The following is an 18,162-nucleotide window of genomic DNA, read 5'->3' on the forward strand; positions in this document are numbered from 1 at the left end:
TCATTTTTGCAGCTCCATGGAAGGTAATGAAGCTTAAATTAGTTCTGCATGCATGGATTGCAGTATTGCATGGTGAATTTTAGGCATCCATAAAATGCAATGTAGTTTATGCTCAGTCCTAAGGGTGAAGTGTTCCATTTGTTTCCTTCTGTTAGATCATGGTTATTCTGCAAGGTCAAGGAAATATCTCATTGAAAATTTTAGTACAAATGAGAGAATTATTTTGAAAAAAGGGTGGAAAAGAGCTGCAGTGATAGAATGGAAGTTAAAAAGTATCTCCATTTGAAGCAAGCTAGAAAAATAGTTTACAAAAATACTGTAAAGGTGTGTAAGTCCAGAAACTACAGGAAAAACAAGCAAAGTTATTATACCAATTTTTATTTGTTCAAGACAGAAGAAAATTGGAGAGACACGAAAGGCAGCAGAGGCATCACGCCAGACAACTTTCTGATGGATAATGGTCAATGCAGTCCTGTTGTGTTCTTCCTTTGCCTATGCCTAGCATCCATCTGTTAGGTTTTGCTGTACATCATGTCCATGACTTGAATACAACCTTAGATTTTCTTCCTGAAGGAATAAAAAGTTCATTGAGGTGAAGGAGAATTGGAAGTCAGTAACCTTTAATATAGAACAGAATCCAAATTCAGGTTGTTTCATAAAAAGTAATCAAAAAAATTGCAAAAAGTCGGATTAGCAGGGTAGAAACATAAACATTGAACACAATAATAACAGATTTAACTTAAACAGAAGTACATAAGGAGGTCGAACCTTTCAGTCACAATCTGTTGCGTTAGTGCATAGATACACAGACTAGTGAATTCTGTTGCTTCTGGTTGGTCCTTAAGGAATAAATATCACTTTGTGTCCCAACTGCACCTGAAGTCAATGAATCCATCTGCTGCCTTTCACACATGCAGAATGCATTTTCATCCCTCCCAAGCCATGTTCATTGGCCAGTGTGACATAATTAAATGGCCTGCATGACACATTCAGATCCTTGAATTTAAGCCATTAATTTACGTATGCATATTGCAGTCTCTCCCAGGTTCAGGAGGAAAGGGGAGCACAAATAGCAATAGTCTTAAGATATGTCCCTTGCCATTATAGGTTGTCAAATGTGATGTTAACATATTTGACAAATAATAAAGATAGCAACTAATTTCAAGAAGTGCAGTCTATTTTAATTTCTTTTTGTAAAACCCTCTCTCAGTGTTCTTGGTAGTGCCTCTGTAGACTGAGGGGCATGTGGAGAATAATATATATCTCCTTCCATTAAATTAATATAACCCCTTTCTTCAATGGCAATATGTTAACTTGTCAAAACTCATCATTTTCATGCTACACAATAAAACATTCCTTAATGCAACACAGTACTATGCTATCACCTAGCTCACCTAGAAGCAAAATTCCACATAAACTATATTGTACCATCTGTTGCTTTGCCTAAGCAAGTTTTCCCTTTAGAAGATAACCCCTGTGAGTTGTTAATTAACATCTTGTTTGGAAAAAGCCTGAACAAACCTCTTGAACAAGTCTTAACTTATTATTTTTCTTCCCTGTCTACATATTTCTTTTGACCCAAAGCATATTTTCTCCTTTTTTTAGAGAAGCTTGAATTTTGTTCCAATTTTGAGAGAAATGCAAGCCAACCAGCTGTCAGTAAAGATTGTCCCATCTTACTAAAGACTAAAACTAAACAGAATTAGCGGTCTTTGTTATTGCTCCCACAAATACTATGGTTGCTTTTCATCAGTTCATGTGGTTGATATCATTTCTTTTTTAGAAAAAGACTTTGACTTGCTGAATGCATAATATGTTTTATATCAGGTTGTTTGGCATAGAAGTAGAATGAAAACCCTTTGGTAGAGAGAATGTTTTTAAGAGAGAAAAGTGCTTTTCTCATTCAGAAGAATAAAAGCAATCTAGATACATTTGTGCTGCGTGACTGAAGTTTTGTTTCTTTGTTCACATTTTTGGCTAAATCTGACATATGCCCAACAATAAACTGTGGATCTCACCAGAGAGAAGAAGGGAAGAGACTGCAATCTATTATTCACCTGGATGTTACAAAAAGACCTTTCATGTGTCGAGTGGTATGATGTAGGTGGTATAATTTGTCACTATCGTGCATTGCTACTCGTCTATCACCAGACTTCTTAAAACTACCTCTGTCATTGGTATGGTGTCTACATAAAAGTGATTGCACTTGTTACTTTGCTGCAAAAAACCCAGATTTCAAAATATTAGAAGCAGCTCAGAATAGGACTGACTAATCTTTACTAAAATGTATGTACATATATATAAATATACTTACAAAATGTGATTTCCAAGTTTTTATTTTATGGGAATTTATACAAAGAGAGGTCTATTTTATGGTGTATTAACCAAAAAAAAAAAAAAAAGAGTTTGCAAATCTTTGCAACAAGGATTTAAAGCAAACCCATTAGTAATATGGAACTGAATTCTGAGGTTTAAATTAGATTATTAGAAGGATTGACTATGTTATGATCTACCTGCGAAAGTACTAGGCAAAAAGATTCCATGGCCAGTATAGCAATATGGGCTCTGGGTACTGGGGCAACTGATCAATGACTTCGCCTCAGCTGTAAATGCAATGCAGGGAAGAGGTTAAGAAAAGGAAACGGGAAGGAGGGAGCTAATTTGAAAAGAGAAAGAATAATACCTAGGATCATACGTAGGCAAGTAGTTTTAGTTGTTCATAAGTACAGGAAAAAGGACCCAATTCTTACAACATGACAGGATAAAGTTAGGTGGCATTTAAAGAAGAGGTGCCGAGAGAATTTCAGAGCCCTCACCCATCAAGTCTTACTGAAAAAGCCAGATACTAGTTACATAGAGGATGAAGAATAAAGGGAATATTTTGTAAATGTACAAAATAAAACATGCAGATATCATTCTCTTCTGGCAGTAGGGAAACCCTGAATTTGAGAAGGTCTAGGTTGCTTATCTGGGGCAGACCTTAATATTGTGAAAATACATAATATTTTTGCAAAAACTACTTTATAGCACTGGACTAAAACCTGGGATTTTTGCACCTTAAAATAATGACTACATGATTCAGAGAGACCAGATACACATACATTATATATTTAACTTCAATATTATCAAAATTACATCATTAGAGATGCAATTCTATTTTGATTTCTTATTCTATTTTGTCGCCAGTCCACATTTAGAACACTCAAAATTTAAGAAAATAATTAGTGGTTTAAAAAAACACTAATTGAAAGGAGCCTTATTATCATTAAAGGGTTGTTTTATTAGGTCCTAAAGGGATTGGCTCTTATTCTGTAGTGTAATATTATCATCAGTAATTCCAAAGCAAAGAAGCATACTATATTAAAACTGTTTCCTGATGATACAAGGTTTGCAGGAATGGAAAATAATGCAGAATAAAGATGACGGAGCCTTCTCAGTCATTTGACAAGCTAATTATGAAAGTTTTAGAGCAGCTGTGTACAAAACAATACTTCAAAGACTAAAGCAAAGTGTCTGAGGTCATGGAAGCTAGAGGATGAACATATGCTCTCAGCCTGATCCTCTTAGTACAGGTGGACACAATCTTTACTGTAGAATAGGAAACTCTTATTATCTCTGACACTGGTGCAACTGTCACTGTAATACAGTGGCTAGCCTCCAGTGTCCAGTAAAGAGTCACAAAAAAAAGGATTAAAATGTTACAAAGCTTACAAAACAATCTGGATAAATTGTTCCACTGTCTAAATTAGCCTTAATTACTTATTAAATTAGTCTAAATTAGCCACTGTCTAAATTAGCCTTAAATCACTGGAATTTCTTGCACCTTTTGCTGTTGGAAGAAGGACTCCTCTGTAACGAACCCACTGTTCCATGTAGCAGGAATTAGAAATTGTGGTCAATCTAAATCAAACTTCTGCTTAGGCAAGCTAAGAAGATTGAGCCCACTGTTTTATTTTATTGCAATGCCTATTTTTTAAAATCTCTTGATCAATCTAGGCTCCTGCTATATGCTCTTAGTTTTCTGTGGGAGGTAGAAGGATTGAGGGGCTCTTTTCTGATATTTGTATTTTGACTACAGTTAATGCAAAAGGATCTCCTTGTGTCCTGAGCAAGAAGGAAAACTGTGACAAAAAGGTGGAGCTTGAAGGTGGAGCTGAAAATACTGTTTATGTGATTCTTTCCACTCTTATTAATCCAATTATTTTAGTGGGTGTGCTCTCAGACATGGTCAGACACCTGACCTCAGACTAGGGATTATTCTGTGAAGGTTTATGCACAAACTTGACTTCATGTAGTGCCAGTTCAAAGACGAGATGTTCCTGCTGAGTGACACCAAGTATATGTCAGAGTTCTTTGAGCGCAAACTTCCCACTGTCTCCCTGCTGAAACCAGAATGCAATTGCAAATGCTGGTATTAACTTGAAAAAGCTTGCAATATCCCAAAGTGAGCTTTGTCCCTTCTGTGAAGATTAGTTAGGAAGTTTTCCTTGGGTTGTTTTTTGGTTGGGTTTTTTGTGTTTTTTTTTTTTTTTAATTAAGCACTGAGGGCAAAACTTACTCTCTTGAGGCACCCAAAACATGGAGTCGACTTCTGCTGATGGCCTGCTCTGAAGCTAAGGAAACTTCAGTGCATAGACACAAAGCATTGTCAGTTGAGAGCTCATGTGAAGAATGATCTTTCCTCTTTAACTCTGCTTAATTCTATGACTGAAATAAAGACAACTGGGTCTATTTTTGGTTTTAAATGAAATTTATTATGGAATTGTTGCTCATTAAATGAGTTTATGTGGGATACAATAATACAGAATTTCAACCTTACTTTAAAATCTGTCTTACAAATCAGTGTCATGTTGCTACTGGTTTAAGATCAGTGCTGTCAAATATTAACAAAATACAGGAAATAAGTCATTTTTCAGGAAATGCTTGTATCATTGAGTCAGTAAAACGTTTTCAGCTTAAGAGAACCAGATTTAAATACTACTTACAGACATGCTTAGCATCTTCTAACAGCAATAAATATTACTTGTATATTAAGTGTTTGCTTAAATTCAGAAGCTAGCAGATGAACTAACTCTGTGTTAGTTTTCCTCTTCCTGTGTATAGCATGATATAACAGCTTGATGAAGCATTTGCTATTAAAACATTTCTGAAAATATTTTCAGGAAATATACTTTCTGTACGATACACCAATTTTGGGGTCTTGTGCAATATTGCACATATGTATCTTTATATATTACAGGTATGTATTCATTGATAGCTGAAGGAAGGAAAACAGAGAAAACTATGCTTCTTTTTTAACAGGGATAAACAAAACTATTTCATTTTCACCAAAAGAACTGATGTTTTGGTTTTGAATCCTAAAACACTTTATATAAAATTTAAATTTAAGTGAAAATATATGTGGTATCACTAACCAGATGAAATTTCTGATTATAACCCTATACCTCAACTTTTGGTCTTTTTACCTGTCTTGTAACTGGAGACAGGTTATAAGATAGAGGCTGGATTCATCATTACCGATGCCTTGCTGAAGAGAAGAGGTTAATGGGAATATCACAGTTTTAGTTCCCATGATTAAGTCCACGAGTTATTTACTGTGACTGCTCTTCTACTCTGTCCTTCTTGCCACAGTCTGAAGGATGATTCTGGTCCCACTTCCCACTGCCAGAATTCTGCCCATTTCTGCCTAGAAAACTATGAGAAAAAGAAATAAGGAACAACAATGATGGATCTATGGCAGCCAAAGATCTTTCTTTATGCTCCAGCCACTTTTTGGTGATAGGTGCAATCACCTTTATTGCCCCAGCAGGTCTTTTCCACATCTAACATATAACATTTCATGTCCTTCTCTTGCTTTGTAGAACCTCAACAGTAAATTTCCAAACATTTTTCCCACTTGCATCTGTCTGTCGTTTTGCCTCTCTCTCTTCCAGTTTATTTCACATATTCTGACATGATCCAAGAAAACAACAGATGGCAACTTCATCCAAGTGGGTGTTATACACGAGGGACTGCAAAACAAGAGCTTGTTTTCCAATAACTTCCTGCCTTGCAGGTTAAAAGTTTCAGAACCTACTGCAATTCTCTAATGTGAGTCTCAAAAGTGAGTTAGGATAGCATGGTTGGCTTAGGCAGGGAAAGATCGGCTGTTGACTTCAGTAAACTGGGACTGAGACATGCCCTCAAACAAAATTTTAAATCTAACTTCTATTGACTAGATTACGATGTGGGTTTTCTAATGTGCAATGCATGAGTAGTAAGATAATACAGTGCAGGAGGAGAAACAAGATCAGTATAGAGAAAAGTAGAAGAATGAGAAGTGTGGTTATGTGGGAAACATCTTTTAAAAAAGAGCTGGCAGATTAAAAGGCTTGGGAGAGAAGGCAAAGAGGAAAGCAAGAATGAAGGAGAGAAGGAATGAAGGAGGAAGGGGGGATGGGACAAAAGAGGGAATGAGTAAAAAGAGAAGGAAGAAAGGTGAGAAGGAAGGGTATAAAACATAAGAGGGCAGGGGTTTTGCCAAACTCCTCCTGAGCATGGTTCCAATTCTTCAAAATTTGAGGGCTTCCAGTTGTGCCAGAAAAAGCGATGAAAATAAATGCTTTAAAAGAATTACAACCAATGCGACATCATTTTATTAGATTTCCTTGGGCAGAAGTGGGACAGTATCTGTATCTTGTCCTGACAAGCTTTCTCTCTTTCTCAACAAAAAATATCCTTTTGATCAGTAAAGGAGTGCAAATACTTTGAGCCACATATGGTGATTAGCTGTGAAACAGGGAAGTAAACTTGAGAAATGACACAGATGAAATTTTAGTGCTTTTTCTGTATTGCTAGGCCTGTTCAGCCTACAGCTTAATCAGTACAGCAGGTTACAACTAATATAATTAGTAGCTGTTACTGAAGAAAGGGGCCCATATTATTAAAAATAGCGTCAGAACACAGAAAAATTGCTGAGAATATAAAAGCAAAGTAGGAGATAATCTTTAATTCTGGGATAAAGGGGGACACAACCAACACAGAATACAGGATATTTCAACACTACTGACAAAAGGCATACAAGAAGGACAAATTCAAATCAGACAGATGTGTAGTTGGTTGGCTTTGTCTCACCTGCCTTTGGGTGTCTGAAGTAACCTATTCAGACCTGAGCTAGTGAGTTAATGCTCTCATTAGAAAGAAACAGATGTGTCAAGAGAACAATTAGTCTGAACACAGGTACCTGCCTTAGGTCAAGATAAATTACCCTTTTAACGTGACTATTTCTTTTCTCTGACTATAAGGTGGACCTTCTGTTGACTGCTCAAACTTAGATGACTAATTTATATTTGTTCAGGTTAGAGCAATTCAAGACAACACAGGATATAAACTGTCACCAAATCAAGAACTTTGCTGAGATGAGGAAGACTTCTGAACTGGGTTTAGAAGGACAGTGGTGGGTTGACCCCAGCCAACAGCCAAACCCCCACACAGGTGCTCACTTACCCACCTCTCATGGGAGACAGGGAATGTGCAGAAATCTGTGTGGATACTGGCTGCTGGCCAGGGTCAATCCACCACAATTTTCTGTGTTGGTCAGTCTTGTACTAAAATCCTTTATTTTGCCTATTTGTCAGGAAGACTTTGTATGTTGGTCAATCCTGTTGAATTAAAAGACTGATAAATAATGTTTTACAACCTCCTGGAGCTATAAAAGCAATCGAAAATACTGCTATCATTAAACATGTTGCATTACGCATTCCTTCTGTCAAGAAACGGTAGGAATCTAAATGATGGCTCTTTCACATGGACTTGTTAATAATGAGAAATCTTTCCAGTACCAAGAAACAGGGTTTGTGAAATATGACATCTGTATTTTTAATGGCAACATTTTGCCTGAGCTAACACAATTAGTGAGAAATCAAAATTAAAATCTAGATTTCCTGATAGTGACAAGGATGTAAGAGAAGTAGGAATGCTGAGTAAATTACTCATTAAAAAAATAGGGATTATTGTGTTTAATTGTACACATTTTCCTATTTCTTACACCTCATTTTTTTCTGTGATTTCAGTGCAATGGTTTCTTCAATTTGTCTCCCTCTAGTGGATTATGCCTTAGGTGTGTCAGGAGTCTTCAATCTTTTTTTTTTCTTCACTTGTATTGTGTGGCTACAATGTTATTATTATAACTGAATAATCCATAAACAGCGATGCCTTTATTTCATCCCTGATAACTGCATCTTTCAAGCTTATATTTATTCCCATTGCCCCAGGTATCAGCTGTCTGGGCTACAATTCATGCAAAGCATTCTCAACCCTTTTATCACTTTAAAGAAACATAATTATACCATATTGGGTTTTGGTCATTCTTCTGTCTCTCAAATCAGTTCAAGAACTGGCTCAGATGGAGGTCTGCATAAAGCAGCCTTTTCAGTGGTCTAAATTAGGACCTAGTGAAACAAAGTAAAGCTAGGTACAGTTAAATCATGTCATAAATATATAATGCCTTTTCTAAGCCTCCAGCAAGTATAATCTTTCAGCAACATAGATATATTCTAATGTTTGATGGATAAAAGATAACACAGCCTACTCTATTTTTCAAAGGTTCCTTCTGCAATTTGGAGAAAAATATATTTAATTCTAACAAACACAGAATATATCTTGGGCTCATCTGTATTAGCTACATTATGATCTGTGGTGGATCAGAGCCCTTCTGTGTTTAACACCTATTAATCACAACAAAAAGGCAATTTCCTGCCCCAAAGACCTTACACTACAAAAGGCAGGGCAGCCAAAGTAGACTGAGCAAGCAGAAGGTGGGAATGGAAGGAGGTAAAGAGAACTGACAGCAGTTGCTGAATATTATTAGTATTAGCATGGGCTGCCGAACATCTTTGTGACTGCAGGATTTTATAGGCAGAGGAAAGGTTTCAGGTTTACAGATGGAGATCTGAAGAAGGAAAAGTTCATGACCACTGGTACTGCTACGTCCAAAGGGGAACACCTCTTCCAGAGCACGTTTTTTCCTGTGAATATATTCAAATTGTACTGTTGATTTTCTTGCCTTTCATGCTCATTCCAGACAGCACTGCTGTTCAAGTAGGACATTAAATAGATTATATTATAATTAAGCAATTAACCGAACAATTAAATCTGAAGTTAGATAAATGCTGTGAGCCACACTCCATAACTGCTTGTGAAGTGCCACCCAGGTCGTTTGTTCCCTGTTCACCTTCTCTCCTTCAAATCTTTTCTAGTACTAATGGGAATAATAATGAAGAACAATAACAGTAAAACTCACTGTTAAATTCCTGCCTACCGGGTTACTGAGCCAGCACACTTTTACTTGGGTGCATTGCCTCACATGGCAGCGAGCTGAGCTGCTTCATCTTGCACCAGCTCAGAGTGGAGAGAGGAGCTCATACCTATCCCCACTCCCCTTCGTAGGTCTACCTAGGAAGATTTCAGATGCTGATTTAGCATGACAAATGGTCTAAGAGGGCATTATTACCTTCCCCTCATTACCTACAGTACCACCTGCTTCCATACCACACAACATAACAGCAGCTGGGCTGTCAGCCACTCTTTGTGCAATATAAATCAAGGCGAAGCACACTCAAGTCTTACCAAAAAAAACAATCCTTCCTTTCATGAACTCACTTATTGTTCTGCATGGACCAATTCTGCTAACGCCTACCCACTTGAATAACTGTACTCATTCTTTGAAATCAAAGTATGACTGACTAGTCGCATGCAAACTGGGTTAAGCCCTTAAATTCTGAGCTTTTGAAGACAAAACTTCATCTGACATGTGTTGCAGTGCTCTTGAACTACTTCAGCATATTATGAAGTAAGAAAATAAAAATAAAAAGGAAGGCAAGGCTTTTAAGATGTCCTTAAATTGACCTTCAGAGAAAACCAATGCTGAATACTGGGAAAGGAACTGTGAATGAAGAATAGTGTCCTAAGTGTAAACGAAAGCTCCACAATCCCATCTAAGCAGTCTTAGAACACTGATCCATTTAAGATAATAGGACAGCAAAGGACCATTGTTCAGGACAGCAAGTGAAAGTTGAGATGGGCTGGGTTACTCTTTCCAACAGAGAGAGATACCATATCTCAATTCTGAAAATATATTCAGAGGAATTTGTGATCTTTTATTATTTAAAAGGCTCCACTGGGGGGCTTTAAAAGTGTTTATTTTAAAAAGCAAAAACCTTACATCCACTCATAAAAGAAAGGAAAAAAAATCTACCGCCTAATGTATAAGCTAAGCATGTACTGCATTACTTTAATCTCCTAATTTTCACATTTCATTCACTTGTCATAAAATTGAATCTTCCCAGACAGACTGTCTGATGAAATTATATAGTTAGCTACAGTACATCAAAGAAAGCAGGTGAAAGTAAGTTGCATATTCACACACACTGTAAGTCTTGACCTAAAAAGAAAGAGGTTTTCATATCTCCTGCCACTTCTTTTGGAATCTATCCTCAGTGCAGTTAATGTTTCTAATTTTCAGTTTGAATCATTTCATCTGAGCATAATGGAGAAGAAAAACAAAAAGCTGACACAACAATCAGATTGTATAAGGTTTGTCTTTGTCTAGTTTATAAAAGACAATGCTGGTCTACTGGAAACACTAAGAGAATTCTAATCAAGTCGGAGTTTCCCTGGAGGACCTGTGTTAAATAGTCTGGTCCTGAGAAAGTAAAGATTGTAATTCACTTCAGATATGGACTTCATGAGAGATGAATATCAAACATCTTCAAAGTCTTTTCTTTTGGAAAGAATATCCTATCATGGCCTCATGACAGATGGTTTGGGTTTTTTTATTTCTTAAAGATTTTTTTAGGTCATTCTTAAATACAGATTTAATCAGTTTTCAGTTTAAAATTCCCGGAAAAAATAATCTCATTCATTCTAATTTGTATTAAACACAAGAGATTATATCAATGCAACTCTGTGTGGGATTTCAAATCTCAGACCAGATCATTTAGAGCTATTTTAAATCTGCACTTTTGTGCATGCATAGCCTGTGAAGGTTTTCATTTGGTGTTCATGCAATGCTAATACAGTCATGACGTGCAGGCCGTAACGCCTCTTCCCACAGATGACAGCACAGAAGGCACAATTCTGTGTATTTTATTTACATTGACAAGGTCAAGGGGTCAGGCTGCTGATTATGAATTTTTCTGTTAGATGGACCCAGAACATAGGCCAGCAGGAGATTCACTGGCAGCTCCCTTAAGCAAGGATTTAGGATATTAGTGTCTAAATGGAACAGTTGGGTGCTCACCTCGGCCTTCGTTCTGGGTTAAATCTTTCACTATGTGTCACCCACAGCTCTATTCCATGGCCAGTCAGGCAGGTTGACGATTTTTCGTGAAAATAATGCCTACAGAGAGTTCAAAGGTTCAGGAATGAGGCAGTAAGTATTTTCATCTTTTGGGATTGTGTAAGCCCCATAAATGGCCTCAGGCCTTACTGAACTAATGTTACAAGTTCCTCAGCTAAAGTTTTGTTCCTTAAGGGCAAACATGAACTTGTGAGATTGCCTCACAGTTTACTGAAATTTAAATAACCTTTGTCATATATGGAATTAACCTGTGCTTAACAGGGACAACAGTGAATTATAGGGGATAAAATTAATACTGTCTTCAGGAACTTGGGCATTGTACTGATGATGATGTGTCATCAGCACATGCTGCCAGTGACCGTTCAGAGATTATTCTGGGCAATATTCTGTAGACATCCATCCATCCACCCATCCACCCACCCATCCATCCAGCCATCCATCAACACATAAGAAAAAGTCAAGGTGTTTATAATTTAAGAAGAATGAAACCTACCATTCAACATGAAAACAGATAAAGATTTCAGGTACTCTTTGATCAGATGTTTTGCTTAGCTCTTAATGTAACTGCTCTACTAATATTTTGTGGCTGCCTTTGAGTCGTGGGCTGAGTCTGGAAAAGCTTTAGGATACAGGCATATGGGACTGGGATGGAACTACCACACCGGATACTACCCACCCACTCTACACACCAGCTTTGTGTACAGTTGTAGCCCACCCCAGTTATAAAGTAAAACACTGAATGCAAACCAGTGAAGTTTATTTAGCAGATACTTTACATCAGTGTAGGGATGAGTTAAGAGCATACAAGAGTTGTCTTAGAAAATCATGACAGTCATGAAGGACACCAGAAATCTTTGCTAATGAGCATATGTTTGATGCAAGTACAGCTAAATCAAATGAGCTGATACCCTACACTGGCAATCAGTTTGCATCAGAAAACAGTGTGGCCACCAGGACTAGGGAAATGAATGTCCCCCTGTGCTCGACACTGGTGAGGCCACACCTTGAATACTGTGTTCAGTTTTGGACCCCTCATTACAAGAAGACACACTTGAGCGTGTCCAAAGAAGGGAAATGAAGCTGGTGAAGGGTCTAGAGCTCAGGTCTTACAAGGAGCAGCTGAGGAAACTGGAGTCGTTTAGCCTGGGGAAGAGGAAGCTGAGGGGAGAACTCATCCATCTCTACAGCTCCTTGAAGGGAGGTTGCAGAGAGGTGGATGTCTACTTCTTCCAAGTAACAAGTGATAGGACAAGAGCAAATGGCCTCAAGTTGCACCAGGGGAGGTTTAGACTGGGTATCAGGAAAAATGTCTTCACCAAAAGGGTTATTAAGCATTGGAACAGTCTTGCCAGGGACACGGTGGAGTCCCCATCCCTGGAGGTATTTAAAAGACGTGCAGGTGTGGCACTTAGGGACATGGTTCAGTGGTAGACTTGGCAGTGTTAGGTTAACGGTTGGACTTGATGATCTTAAAGGTCTTTTCCAACCTAAATGATTCTATGATTCTAAAACACACACTACTGAGTTCCTCAAATTGAAGTAGTCACTGCCCAGGTGCTGTCCTCTTCAATAGGAGGGACAGGATCTCAATGTGTGGATTTTTTGTCTCTCTCTTCTTGAAGGGGTCACTGTCTTTTCTAGTGTCAACGCTATGCTACATATTCCCTAACCCCATTGTTAATGGATAACATACACATTGTTAATGCATGCTAGGCTTTATCAGGCTATGAATATCTGTGAAGCCAATGAAAACATGCTTTCTGGTCATCTCACTAATTCTGTGTGAAAATTTTCATATCAACAGCAGTCCGATTTCAATAACCTAACAATACCATTTTTGCATTTAATTCCTGAACATTTGACTTCATGCAGTTCTGAACTCACTAAACTGCTATATTAGTTTACTGGAACATTTTTTTAGTTTTCCAGAGTTAAAATAAATAACAATTACAGAAATCAACTAGAAACAACCCTCCTGCCCCAGAGTCCAATTATTTGCATCAGCAGGACAGCAGAGATCCCCCTACCACTCAGACTAACAGCATGAGTGAACCAGGTCAGTATATTTTCAGCAGGTTTCACAACTATTTCTGTCAGCAGCAGAATACTGGGGGTTCCAGTGGTATCCAGGACTTGCAAAACATAGTGGTCATGGTGCTTTCAGCCCATCTTAACCTCAGCCTTCATTACTTTAGTTCATGTAGCTTTTTACTCTCAGCCTACATCCATATAGCAGCTTCACCCTCCCCCACCACTTCCCTTTCGGGTTCCTTGTGCTTAATTCACCATTTTCTAACTGTCCCTTCAGGCTTGGTTCCTCATCCCTCTGCTTCCTCAGCCTGGGAAAAGGAGGAGCACTGAAAGCACATCAGAGAGCGTCTGTCTGTAGTGCTCTCAGGCCTTGAAGGAGAAATAAGAGGGGGAAGTCCAGCTCAACTGATGCAGTCTTATTCTAGGTCACACTTCATACAAACAGAACATGATGAGTTAGCTGCTAAATTATAATATATTTCCCCAGTTTTCAGAAGCTTGTGATTTAGCAAAACATTAGAGTCATCATAAAGCATCTTTCTAAAACCAAGATGACTCTCTTAGAAGAATTCTAGCCTTGGTTCTAAATCTCAGGAATGGTGAAGCTCCTAGTTTAAGAACTGTTTTCATGTGAGTAAAATCAGATGCAGATTTATCAGGCAGGATGGAGGTTTTAATCTCCCTTACCCTCCCCTCAGCTTCCCAGTAGCACCAAGTAAAGTAGTATGCATTTCCTTCATGTGATACGGCTGCTCAGTTGTCTAGTCTTCCCAGTCACATAAGGGTTATAACTGCTCCTGAGTAAAACACTCCTTTTTTCTTTTCTGAAAAGTGGCTAAGCTATTTTTGTTCAAATTTTCAAAAGAATATTTCAGCCTGAGGCAGAAATTCAGCATGAGAAATTTCTGCCCAAATTATTAAAGAATGGTGGAATTACAAACTACTGAAAACAGATGGAGTTTGGCATAAGAAATTACAGATGCCATCACTTATGGCCTTTATACTTGCTGAGCATTTATACTGTAACACATATATAAATGTGAACGTGCAGTATCACTCAGAAGAGTACTTGTTCTTACCTTCTGTGTTCCTTTTAAATATATATATATATATATATATATATATATATATATATATATATATATATGGGTTTTATGACTGCAATAATGATCTTCAAGAAATGTACTTCTAAATAGCTAGAGGCTGTGAGGTCAACATTCCAGTGAGCAATCAGATGGCAAGAACCTCCTTACCTCGATGTCATTATTTCTTACAAAAATCAATAATGACTTTATCCTTGCTTGCTGTTTTAGTTCAGTGTAACAGTGCAAACCACATAGAATAACAAAGAGACAGAGGGGTCTGAACAGATACTAAGCAAGCTGATGAAGTGGATGTTAATTCCTTGAAAGAAGTTGTCATACAAACAGAGAACAACAACCTTTCAATCCTTAACTAAAAAGGCAGTAACTATACATTCTTCTGGGGTGGAAAATCTGTTATAAACATCATTTGTAGAAGAAAATCTAGCTTTAACTCCTGCCTATTTTGTAATAGTACAGAAGGTGGATATTCTAACAATCATTAGATGCAAAGAAAGCCATTATGAATGAAAGCCAGTTTGGCAAGAACCAGGAGATAAAACAGTTTACATTAGAACCTTGGTATCCTGCTGGTGGATCCATTTTTTAAATCAACCTGGATTAAAACAGGGAACAAATTTAGGGTTCAAGTCAACAAAGGAACAGCTGTGCATTTCCATTTTTATTTGATTGATACTGTTCCCAATGGATTCCATACAAGTGAAGCACTTTCTGCTATTACAAAGACTCATTATAGTGAATTAGAGTGGCTCCATGGAAATCAGTACTTACGTTCGTTCAAAACTGATACACTGTAGAAGAAAACAAGTCAGACTCTCCCTACATCTAGTATCTAAAGCAATCCATCAGTGGCTACTGATAATTTGGAAAAACAACTATAAATTTTGAACCGAGGAAACTAATATTGCCTAGCTGAAAAAAGATACAGAAGTAACTTCTTGATCTCAGGAATGAAAGGTAAGCAAGGCCTGCCTCTGTGGCTTGACCTTCTCTGTTAGTATCACCAGATGGAACCCACACCACTACAGAACTGTATGGTCTAAGACTTCCTTTCTTGCCTTTTTCTGGACATAGTTTCAAAGGATTCTGATGTTAGACCTACCCTCTACACAAAGATTTAACAGTAAATTAAGACTGACTGATTTCTATTACTCTCGTTCAGCCAGAAAATTTGGGTAAATTTCAGGCCTCGCTGTATTGAATGGGAGATTTCCTACATACTTTAGACAAAGCCAGGATTTCATCTCAGCTGTATTCTCTGTTCTTGTGTAGGAGAAATGACTACAACTAGGCAGAGATGATGCATTGTTCTTTATAGTCTGCACCTGTGTCTAATTTAGTCTTGCAGCTAGAGCTACACAGCAAAGTAGTTGACAGCTACTAGAGAGAACAGTCTGGAAACTGTCAACTCACAAGAGATGCTTTTTGAGCTCTCACTCTTTGGGATAACTTCTTTTCTGTTTAATCAAAGGAAAAGTATTTTTGTTAAGAAACTTCACATTCCAGATAAGAATGCTGTTAAGCCAGGGAATGAAAATATGAAATAGCTGCTTGTTACTAGTGCTGTAAATCATGTGTGAAAGCCTTCACAAACACACCAGATGCAGACTGCTAAATCCTTCCACTTCATGACAGCACTGAACCACTGATGGAAGTGTGCTTTCCATCGAGAGGAGTGAGCAAGTACCAGTTATGTAAAGCATATATGCATCAGTTCTGATTAGCAAGCAAAGCATAAGCCATATTCAAGCAATAATGTAATACTGTATAGCCAGATAAAATTTCACTTGTGGGTATACACATATATAGACAAGAAAAACTAGGTTCTATACATTCACATTATTAAATTACACTAAATTTTGAGTTATGTCATGACTGCCTGTATAGCATAAAAACAATGCAACATTCAAGTTGTGCATCTAATTGTTTGTGTATGCATGTATACATGTATATTCAACAAAATTTCCCTCTCCGTAATTATGCACAGAGATAACAATGTTTCCATTATAACTTTCCCAGCAATGGTTTGAAATATCAGTAAATATAGTTTTCTTTTGCTGCAAATGGAAAGTTGGAGGCTGAACTCAAGGCTGAATTTAAAGTTTTGGAAAAGTTGACTAATTCAGAATTTTAAGACAATGCTTTAAAAAGCGAAACATGTTATAGATAAATGACTCAGAAAAGGCTGAAATGTAAAGCATTTATCTTGTCAGGAGTGTATATATATATATATATATACACACACACAGAGGTAAAAGGAGGCTTCGTACATTAGCAGTGTGAAATTACTGTGAAACTGTACAAAATTTTGAAAGGTTTTATTATTTCCAGTATGCAGGTCATGCATTTAATTGCTTGCATATCTGTTGCAATTTATTACTATTTATTATTTTTGCTATAGATATTACAAAAGGACCAATGTAATATTCATAAATGAGTCCATTGTTATTTTGCCTCAACTGCAAAATAAAAAATTCTACCCTGTTCCACCAGACCTTCTTGTTACTTAGCCTATCTTTAGCTTCCAGCATTTGTGATCTTCAGCTTACAAGAAATTAGGGCAATATCCATAAAAGGATGTTTCCATTTAGTTTACCCTGCCTTAGACCCAGAAAACAGGTTCATAGACCTATATTAGGTACTAAGAATTGAGTTTATACCCAACTAACACTAGCCAATGGGAAACACTGAAGATCATTAAATCTCACCTCTTTTAAGTGATTAAAGCACCTAATACCAAGCTGCAGAAATGCACCTAGGACTAGATCAACATTTGTAGTATATTCTGTGGGCTAGAAGTCTGAGTTGTCTGTGTTTAAACAGATGCTTAGCTCACTCTTTAGCGGTTGTCCTCAATGGTGAAAACATGCAGGAAGCGGGAGATTACTGGAGAATTCTCCCAGCCCCATGGACACTGAGACACCTGAAAACCCAAATACAGGTCATAAAGATGGTGACTTGACTCTGGCTTCTACCTTGCGCAAAGCTCATGCACCATCTTTCTACTGATGCTGAGATCCAAGGCTCAAATGGATTTTTCTTGAAACTAGGCTTAGTTTATTATCACAAAAGCTTCAGCCTTTCTTTCACAAATTAATCTAAAATTTATTCCCAAGATTTCACATAGATGCTAGAGCAGTAACTTCAGTTGAAAAGCCAGTTTTGAAATCTATTTCAGTAACATCATCTTTTACAAAAATACCACATCTCAGCCATGCGTGTGCAAAACGTCACTCCCGAGCAACCTGGTTCAAATTCTTCTTAAAGAACACAGGTGAGGGGTGGCACTGGGACAGAAGGGCCCATGAATCCAGCAGGACCTAAGAAATCAGAGGTAGGAAATACCTTTGGCGCATCAATTTACCTCAGCCACCGCTGCCCACGCCTTGTTTTCCAGGGTGTTTTAAATGTTTCCAGCTATGAAGTTCAGCCTCTTTCATATTAAAAATAAATAAATAAATAAATCACGCCCCGACCTCCTGACTGAACGCACCGCGGGTACCAGTCCCCCCGGCTGCCCGGGTCGCCGCCCGCCATCGCCTCCCGCTCCGGCCCGCGCTGAGGGGGGCCAGGGCTCCCCCTGCCATTGCTTCCCTCTACCGGGAAGGTGCCCCCCACCCCTCCTCCGAGCCGGGAGCGAAAGGAGCCTCCCGCCTTCCCCAGGCACCTCGGCGGCACAGACAGGCTCGG

General features: G+C 38.0%; 1 long non-coding RNA gene across 4 annotated transcripts; it reads right to left on the bottom strand.

Moving 5' to 3' along the window:
* Positions 1-4,723: 4,723 nt before the first annotated feature.
* On the bottom strand, positions 4,724-18,162 carry LOC113486114. 4 transcript variants are annotated; one of them, XR_003399557.1, is made up of 5 exons: positions 18,140-18,162; positions 17,837-17,903; positions 11,279-11,377; positions 9,281-9,432; positions 4,724-5,694 (listed from the first exon to the last, which is right to left on the bottom strand). It is a non-coding gene; the product is annotated as an uncharacterized LOC113486114 (long non-coding RNA). The 4 variants fall into 4 exon arrangements; XR_003399556.1 differs by lacking the exon at positions 18,140-18,162 and having other exon boundaries at positions 4,725-5,694; positions 17,837-17,951; XR_003399555.1 differs by lacking the exons at positions 11,279-11,377; positions 18,140-18,162 and adding an exon at positions 8,328-8,429 and having other exon boundaries at positions 4,725-5,694; positions 17,837-17,945.

The sequence above is a fragment of the Athene cunicularia genome (genome assembly GCF_003259725.1).
Source record: "Athene cunicularia isolate RWA chromosome 1 unlocalized genomic scaffold, athCun1 chr1_part1, whole genome shotgun sequence".
Taxonomy (NCBI): Eukaryota; Metazoa; Chordata; class Aves; order Strigiformes; family Strigidae; genus Athene; species Athene cunicularia.